Genomic DNA, 8830 nt, shown 5'->3' with positions numbered 1-8830 from the left:
TTCTGGAACCCAGACTTTCTCTCTAGGCTTCCCAGCCCCCAGGATCTTTACTCTACTATGTATTCATCTGGTGATGCTCTGCCTTGACAGACTCAAAGCAACAGGGCCAAGCAGTACCCAAACTCTGAAACCACGAGCTAAAATAAAGCATCTACCTCTGGTACCTTGTCATGGTAATGGAAGGTTCTCTGATCCAGCATTTGAGCAGGCAAGGTGTGGCCTTCAGGATGAACACGACTGTGGGTGCTTTCCCTCACAGCTGGCATCTGTGAGATACCTGAGGTGTCTTTCTCTGCTCTGTGAGGAGAAAGGTCCACTCACATGAGCTGAGAAATACTCAACTTCAGAATGGTTCTGTGTCCTTGGAAATAGAAAGGGTTGTATAAGAGTGTAGGGACTAAGGTAGGAGACAGACAAGAGAAAAGGAGAAAACAAAAGGTACCCATGACCACAAGCCATGGATGGGGTTCCACAAGGAAGCTCATGCTCTGTAGCATTTCCCAGACCCATAAACATGACAGTGATCCTTCATCTCCTCTTCCTCGAGTCTGGACTTGCTTTCATGCCTTTCCAGATGTTGCACTCCTAAAGACAAGATTACATATTTGTATACCCACACACTGAAAAGTGTATGAAATAATAGTCACACAAACATCAATAGTCGTGATGACTGAGTGAAGGTTTTGGTCATTTCTTTTTAAATTCTTTCTTCCTGCATGTTTTCTGTCTTAATGAACTGAGATTTTTTTTTAATTAAAAATGGGATTTTTTTTTCATGTAGTAAACGATAAAAGGCCAACATGTCCATCTACTACTTTCAATTATACTTGCTGCCTAAAAGATGCTTGGAAGTTGCAGCAGGACTCTGGTCAACACTGCATCCTTGGCTTCACGGGCAATTTGAGAAGAGATGGAAGAAACTAAGGTACACACCCAGTTCAGGAGGTGGAGGGCTAGCTATTAACCAAACCCCCTCTAAAAAGTTCCAACAGATGGCTCACATTCCTCCTGTCTCTGTGCAGTGTCATCTTGGATTTTTCCTAGGATTGGATTGCAGCCACTTTGGGCACAGGAGGCCGTTTACAGATGGGTATAATTACCTCGGACCTGGTTTGAGAAGCTCACGAAACAAATATGGAAATTTAGTGACTCTGTTTTGGGGTTTTTAATTGTGACGTAGTAATACAGTACATGCTTAACATACATAAGGCCCTGGGTTCAATTCCCAGCCCTGGAAAACAAACATACAAATAAATGAACAACAGAAATGCAGGTGGGGAGCAGGCGAGGGCAAACAGTGAGATGAGCCCTGGGTTCAATTCCCAGCCCTGGAAAACAAACATACAAATAAATGAACAACAGAAATGCAGGTGGGGAGCAGGCGAGGGCAAACAGTGAGATGATGGCCATTTGGCCTCAGTAGGTGCCAGGATGAGGGCAGGACCAAATGTTCCTAAGTGGTTTAGAGAGATGCAACTTAACATTTGCCTGAGAGAAACGAGATGACCTTGGGTTTCTGCTGTGGCCAAGTAACTAACAAGAAACGGATTAGGGGAAGAAGGGTTTATTCTGGCTCATAGTTCAAGGAGCTCGTTCCATAATGGCAGGGTAGGCATGACGGCCTGAGCAGAAGACGGGCTCGTTATGATGCATCCATACTCTGGAAACTGGTGGCCATAAGGAAGCCAGCCTTAAGGCTGCCTGGCCCCCCGTGACCCACCTTTTCCAGCAATGCTCGACCTCCTCGGGGTTCAGCAGCCTTCCCAAGCAAGGACCAAGTGTCCAAACACATGAGCCGATGGAGGACATTCACATTCAGCCTCCTCTTTGGAGGGATCAGCCTTGGAGTAAACAGACTTTATTATTTTCTCTTATTCCCACAGTAAAATTGCAACTGGTGATCAACAGAATTCCCCCTCCGCATCGACCTCACATTAGTGTGGATTTTATTTATTCTTTTTTTTCATATAATGTATCCCAACCTCAGTTTCCCCTCCTCCCAGTACCCCCCAACCTCCTCTCTCTTCCAGATCCACTCCTCCTCCATTTCCCTTCAGAAAACAACAGGCCTAACACAGATATCAACAGAACACAGCATAACAAGATACCATAAGACTAGGTACAAACCCTAATATAAAGGCTGGGTGCAGCAACCCAGTAGAAGGAAAAGAGTCCTGGGAGCAGGCAAAAAGATCAGAGACAACCCCATTCCCTCTGTTAGGAGTTCCACAAGAATACCAAACTACAAAGCCATAACATGTATGGAGAGGATCTAATGCAGACCCATATAGTCTCTGTGATCACCATTTCATTCTCTGTGAGTCCCTATGAGCCCTGCTTAGTTGATTCTGTATGCTATGTCTGTGTGTGTGTATTTTGAATAATTGCTACATAGTAATTTTCATCTTCAGTGTCCCCAGTTCTCCCATGTATCAGGGTTAGAGCACAGAAAGACCCACTCACTGGGGAAAACATGGGGACAGATTTCTTCTACTAGGTGTTGCATAGAGAAATAAATTTTTTTCCTGAGCTATGATTCCCGGCAAAGTAGACACTGCCCATGAGTGGACCATATATTTTAATTAATTCAAATTAGTTCCAGAGAACACAGGAATGATGCCCTAAGTCGACTGGCTCCTACCTTGCTTCTTTCTGGAATGTTCTAGAATACTAACAAGCAGTGTCAATCAGGGCCATCGAAATGGCTGAGTGACTAAAGGCACATGAAACCAAACAATCCAAGTTGTGTAGTGAGAATTCTGGGCTTTTTCCTTCTTTAAAAAACACAGAAATATTGTAAGAATATGTTTTGGTTTTAATTCCAGGTCTGAGGATATGGGGCTGCTTCACAGCAGCTGACTACGATTTGTCTTGTGCTCTGGCAGAGGTGTGGTTTTGCCAGTTGCAGATGGTTTCTGCTATGTGTGATGGTTGGAATTCTGGGAACTTTACAGAGGGTATATAAATGGTGGGTTTTTGGTCAGTCCGGGGGGTTGTTTGTGGTTTGTTAGTAGTCTTGCTCAAAGAAGAAATTAGATTAAAAAATCTCTCTCTCCCCTCTATCCTACTTTCTCTCCTATCTAGTGATAGGGGTAAAATGTGGGGGGGTGAGAAAAAGAAGAACCCACAAAGCAGCAAAGACAAGCTACAGGGTTGGATCTTGGGATCCGCATGATGGAAGGAGAGAACTAGATCCTGAAATGTGCACCCACATACAAAGTGAGTAAATTAGCAAGTAATTAAATATAAACATAACTTTAAAAACTTTAAGTACTAACTTCCAGAACATGAGAATGTTTTTTTTTTCTTTTTTAAAATACCCTGGAGTGTGTGTGTGTATGTGTGTGTGTGTGTGTGTGTGTGTACACAGGAAGATGTTTAGAAGGTTCCATATCCAGTAACTCACCGTGACATAGTAGTTACTTATCTAAGTGGATCCACACAGGGCACAGAGTGGCAGGTAATGAAGGATAGAGAACTCAGCAATCTCCACTTTTCCTATAATCACATCTGGATGGCTAAACGTTTTTTGAGGATTCATTCTCTCTCTCAAAAATATTTATCTTGTTTTAATGATGTGTATGCACGTGAAGGTGCTCACAGAGAACAGAGATGTCTGATCCCCAGGGGTCTGGAGTTCCAGGGAGTTGGAAGCCGACCCACATGGGTGCTGGGAACCCAACTTGAGTCTTCTGAAAGAACCGTATGCACCCTCACCAGCGGAGTCACTTCTCCAGCCCAAATGTTTTCTTTCTTTTTTTTTCAAAGTAAGAAAAGCAATATAAAGAAACTTCAAGTAAGCAAGTACATGACCACACTGTTCTAAATCCTGGCCCATCTCATTATTTTCCTCCAAGACCAAAGACTGGAGAATCAGAAACACATGTTTGGGCAGAAGACGTCTTGTCTGCCTCACCTGCTCTGTGCTGGGCCCCACCACACAGCTGACATGGCATCCACTGCCCACAGGGCTTGCCTCAAACTATTGGCAGCTGCCTTGCCGTTCTAAAACTGCCACATGGCTGGCCTTGAATTTGCCCCACCTTTACCCTCAAAGCTGCAGGGTGGAGATCCGAGTTCTACGCTTAGTGTAGCAACCCTCACCGCATTCAAGGACTGACTCTGGCTTCCTTAGGAGTCAAATTCAGAGACACTGAGTTTGCTTAGAATAACCGTGGGCAAGCACAAAGTGAAACAGTCCAGACTGGGATCCAGGACTTGGCCACTTGTCTTCTTCGTCTGCTGTGGGACTTAAGTGCAACCTAATGTAACATCTTTTCAATAGTATCTGTCATATGGTGAGAGTTAGGCATCTTCACTTTCTGCAGATCAAAAAGTCACAGGGGCTTCCTGGGGTCAGGGGGTCAGCCAAACGATCCTGTTCAAATAACCGACTGGGAAATTGGATGGAAGGCCTTCATGTGGCACTAGTTAACCAGGACACTAGTTAAGACTTAGTGGCTATTATTTTTCCTAAATGGTTACCTTTGTTTTGTTTGCTTAACAAATTTGAATACTTCAATATCCCATATTTGCATAAAGTAGCTTCAATTCCACTTCAGTACCCCATAAAAGCAAGGAAATATAAATTACATGCAATTTTCAGTTAGCATACAAAGCAAGGCTGTGTTGTCGTGTGTATGCAGAAAACGAGCTACATATCATTACAAATGATATATGTAATATAAAATCATACGTGTAATATAAAATAAATATGTAGGTCATTAGGCCTTCTCCTTCCTCCTCTTTCTGGCTCCTCTACTCCCCTCAAGCAGTCTTTTCCTCTGCTTTCATGTCACAGGTATTCCATCATCCCCCTTGTTGTACCTCTCTTTAGACCTCTTCCTCCTCTCTCATAGATGCCTTTGTACATTCGTGCCATCCACCTTACCTATCACATATTATAGACATATAGAAACATAGATTCCACACACAAGAGGAAACATTTGTCACTTTGAGCTTGGCTTACTGCGTCTAACCCGGTCATCTCCAAGTCCATCCATTTTCCCGTAAATGTCACAACGTCACTCTTTACGGCTGAATACAATTCTGTCACACATATGTACCAGGCTTTCTTTAGCTATTTGGCAGGTGGTGAACCCCTACAGCCATCTTGGCTATCATGAATAATGCATAATGAACATGGTACGTAAGCATCTCGGCAGCATGTTGACTCAGGCTCCTTTGGGCATATATCCAAGAGTGTACAGCTGGGTCATATGACAGTTTCTAGTTTCTGAGGAACCTTCGTGCCAATTTCCCCAGTGGCGGAGCCAATTTATATCCCCACCAGCAATGAATAAGGGTTCTTTGCTTCCCACATCTTCCCTGGCCTTCATTGGCATATGTTCTCTTGCTGAGAGCCAGTCCTGAACTAGGATGAGCTGGAAGCGCCTTTTGATTTGCATTTTCCTGATGGCTGAAGATGGTGAACATTTTTTTTTTCAAATATTTATATGCCATTTGATTTTCTTCCTTTGAGAGCTATTTTTTAAGTTCATTCACCCACTTATTCATTGGACAGTGGTTTTGGTATTTAATGTTTAGCATTCTTTGCTGATTATAGATATTAACCCTGTTGGCTATATAATTGCCAAAGATTCTTTTTTTTTTTTTTTTTTTTTTTTTTTTTTTTTTTGGTGCCATTCTGTAATCTGCATCTTTACTTTGCTAGTTGTTTCCTTTGCTTTTTGGTTTCATGAAATCCCGTTCTTCAGTTCTGGGGTGGTTTTCTATTTGATTGGGGTCTACTTCAGACAATCCCCGTCTAACCTGTAACCTGAGCTGTTTTGCCTGTGTTTTCCTGTAGCACTCTCAGAGTTTCAGGTTTTACAGAAGGGTCTCTGATCTATTTTGAATTGGTTTTTCGCAGGTGAGGGATGCAGAGCTACTTCCCTCTTCTGCATTGAATCCCCAGAAGAACAATATTGCTTGGCTTCTGTTTCTCGTGTGCGTCTGTGTGGTGATGTAAGCATCTGTTGGTGTGTGTACTTCTGATTTCATTTGGGGATTGTCTTATTGAGAAGGGCCCTATTCCCAAGACCACTCCAGGAGGAAGAAGACATTGCCGAAATAGCAGTGACATCAAATCATGCAAGATACAGCTACCCACTGAAAATCAATTACATCCTGCTATCACCAATGATTGCAAAACATAATGTATTTATTAATTTTTTGTTTCTGTGAAAAAAAAAAAAGCCACTCTGGCCCACAGACCAGGAGTCAATGCCAGGCGTCAACCCAGTCCTGTCCTGCAATTGCCTACCTCTTCTTTTCTTTCAACACAACAGATGCCGCTGTGTCCTTCACCAAGGACATAGCTGGTCTTGGCTGGTGGAGTGACCATGGCCATCTCTAAGATGGCGGCAGCACCCATCAAGCAGGTCAAACTGCTGTTGCTGGTATAGCATTCCAGGAGGCAAATCACTGCAGATAAGCAATAGAAGGGCATTGTAGACCCTGTGGTTCATATCTCCAAGGAACAGGGAGTCCTGTCCTTCTGGTGTGCTAACTTGGCCAATGTCATCAGATACTTCCCCACCCAGGCTCTCAATTTTGCTTTCAAAGACAAATATAAGCAGATCTTACTGGGTGGTGTGAACAAGAGGACCCAGTTTTGGTCCTCTTTGCAGGAAACATGGCATCAGGTGTTGCTGCTGGGGCCACATCCTTGTGCTTTGTATACCCTCTTGATTTTGCTCAAAGGCCTTGGTGACTGCCTGGTTAAGATGGGATTATGGGCCTGTACCAAGGCTTTAATGTGTCAGTACAGGGCATTATCATCTACCAAGCTGCCTACTTTGGTAACTATGACAATGCAAAGGGAATGCTTCCAGATCCCAAGAACAGGCACATTTTTATCAGCTGGGCGATTGCTCAGTCTGTCACCGCTGTTGCTGACCTGACTTCCTAACCTTTGACATGATTTGCCGTCATATGATGTTGTATGATGATGCAGTCAGGATACAAAGGAACGAATATCATGTACACAGGCACACTTGACACTCTTGACTGCTGTGGAAGACAGAGCGTGATGAAGGAAACAAGGCTTTTTTCAAGGGCATATGGTCCAATGTTCTCAGAGGCATGGGTGGTGCCTTTCTGCTTGTCTTGTATGATGAGATCAAGAAGTAAACATAATTATGACCTTGATGTTCTTCCCAAGAACAGACGTGTAGAATACAGCATATCTTGAGCATTCTGGACAGATTCTCTGGGCCTGTCTGTTTTATCAGTGGCAACTATCGACCAGTTGAAGAGTGGGGAGCAATAATATTCATCTGATCAGTTTTCTATTAAAGCCATTTCCATAATGACAATAATGATGGGACTCAATCATATTTTTCATTTCAATCACTCCTGATAATACAAATCAAAGAAACAAAAATATCTTTTAAAAAAGCCACTCTGACAAAAAGAAACTTATGGAAGAAATAATTTTCGTCTGGTGTGGTGATGTACATCTGTAATCCCAGAACTTGTGAAAGCAGAGGCAAGCAGATCTCTGTGAGTTCAAGGCCAGCCTGGTCTACAAAGAGTCCAGGACAGGCAAAGCTACACAGAGAAACCCTGTCTCAAAAAAAAAATGAGAGAGAGAGAGAAAGAAAGAAAGAAAAGAAAAGAAAAGAAAAGAAAAGAAAAGAAAAGAAAAGAAAAGAAAAGAAAAAAGAGAAGGAAATGATTTGACTTGCAGTTTGTCTTTGTTAAGGTTGCTATTGTATGAAGAGACACTATGACCATGGTGGCAACTCTTAATTTTAAAAAAGTGTTTAATTGGGGCTGGCTCACAGTTCAGAGGTTTAGTTCATTGTACTCATGGTGGGAAGCATGGTGGCACACAGGCAGAAATGGAGAGATATCTGAGAATTATACATCTGGATCGGCAGACAGAATGAAGAGAGTGTCACACTGAGCCTGGCTTGAGCATCCGAGACCTCAGAGCCAGCCCGCAATGACATACTTCCTCAACAATGCCACACCTGCTCCAACAAACCCATGCCTCCTAATAATAGTGACATTCCCAACAAGCCTGTGGGGGCCAATTATATTCAAACCACCACACAGTCCCAGAAAGTTAGCTTCTATAATGGAGGGTTGGTATAGCAGCAGGTGTGGAGAGCAGGAAACTGTCTGATCACATCTCAACTGTATACAGGAAGCAGAGAGAGTAAGCAGGAAGTGCAGCCCGGATTTAAACCCGAGCAAGTTAAATTTGAGCCTTCCAGTTTGTTGTTACTCCCTATTCTCAGGTCCCCAGGGTATAACGTGTTTTAAACAATACGTTCCCTCTCAAGATGGCCACCTCCCAAGTCATACTGAGTGAGCAAATGGGATCCCTTTCCACTGCTAACCAATCCAGAAGAACCACTGTCTCCTTAACTGGATTTGAGGCTCCTTTGAGCTAGGGTTTGCCCTGAGGGTGAGGCTGCCATTCTCTTTATACTGGGGTGAACTAGTGAACCCTCATCCCAAACGATGGGGTTTCTGCTCTCTTCAACCCACCAGAGAACCTCATGGTTGCAGCTGTGTTCTGTATTCTTTGTCCCAGCTGATTTACGGTCATGGTCCTCACCAGGAGACGTCATGACTGGAGCTGCAAGTCACATTCTTCTTCTCAGCTGGATGTAGTCATCACCCCTGCAGTTTTCAGGTGTCCTGTCACCCACTACCTATGTGAATCTCTGAAGCCTTTTCTCTTTCTTCCTTCGGAACAGTCTATATTTTCTTGCTCAGCCCCTTCTCTGTGTCACACAGAGCCAGTACCTACTTGACCTTCCTACCCAAAAGTCTCCCTGGGTATTTTCATGCTATTTTGTTAATTAAGATTGTC

At 43.4% G+C, this 8830-nt stretch overlaps 1 pseudogene; it reads left to right on the top strand.

The window, feature by feature from the left end:
- Nucleotides 1-5136: 5136 nt before the first annotated feature.
- LOC110544862 (ADP/ATP translocase 2-like) lies at nt 5137-6913 on the top strand (annotated as a pseudogene).
- Nucleotides 6914-8830: the final 1917 nt, after the last annotated feature.

The sequence above is a fragment of the Meriones unguiculatus genome, chromosome 3, assembly GCF_030254825.1.
Source record: "Meriones unguiculatus strain TT.TT164.6M chromosome 3, Bangor_MerUng_6.1, whole genome shotgun sequence".
Classification (NCBI taxonomy): domain Eukaryota; kingdom Metazoa; phylum Chordata; class Mammalia; order Rodentia; family Muridae; genus Meriones; species Meriones unguiculatus.
The sequence above is the reverse complement of the archived record's forward strand: the minus strand, read 5'-3'. Positions and strand labels throughout refer to the sequence as shown.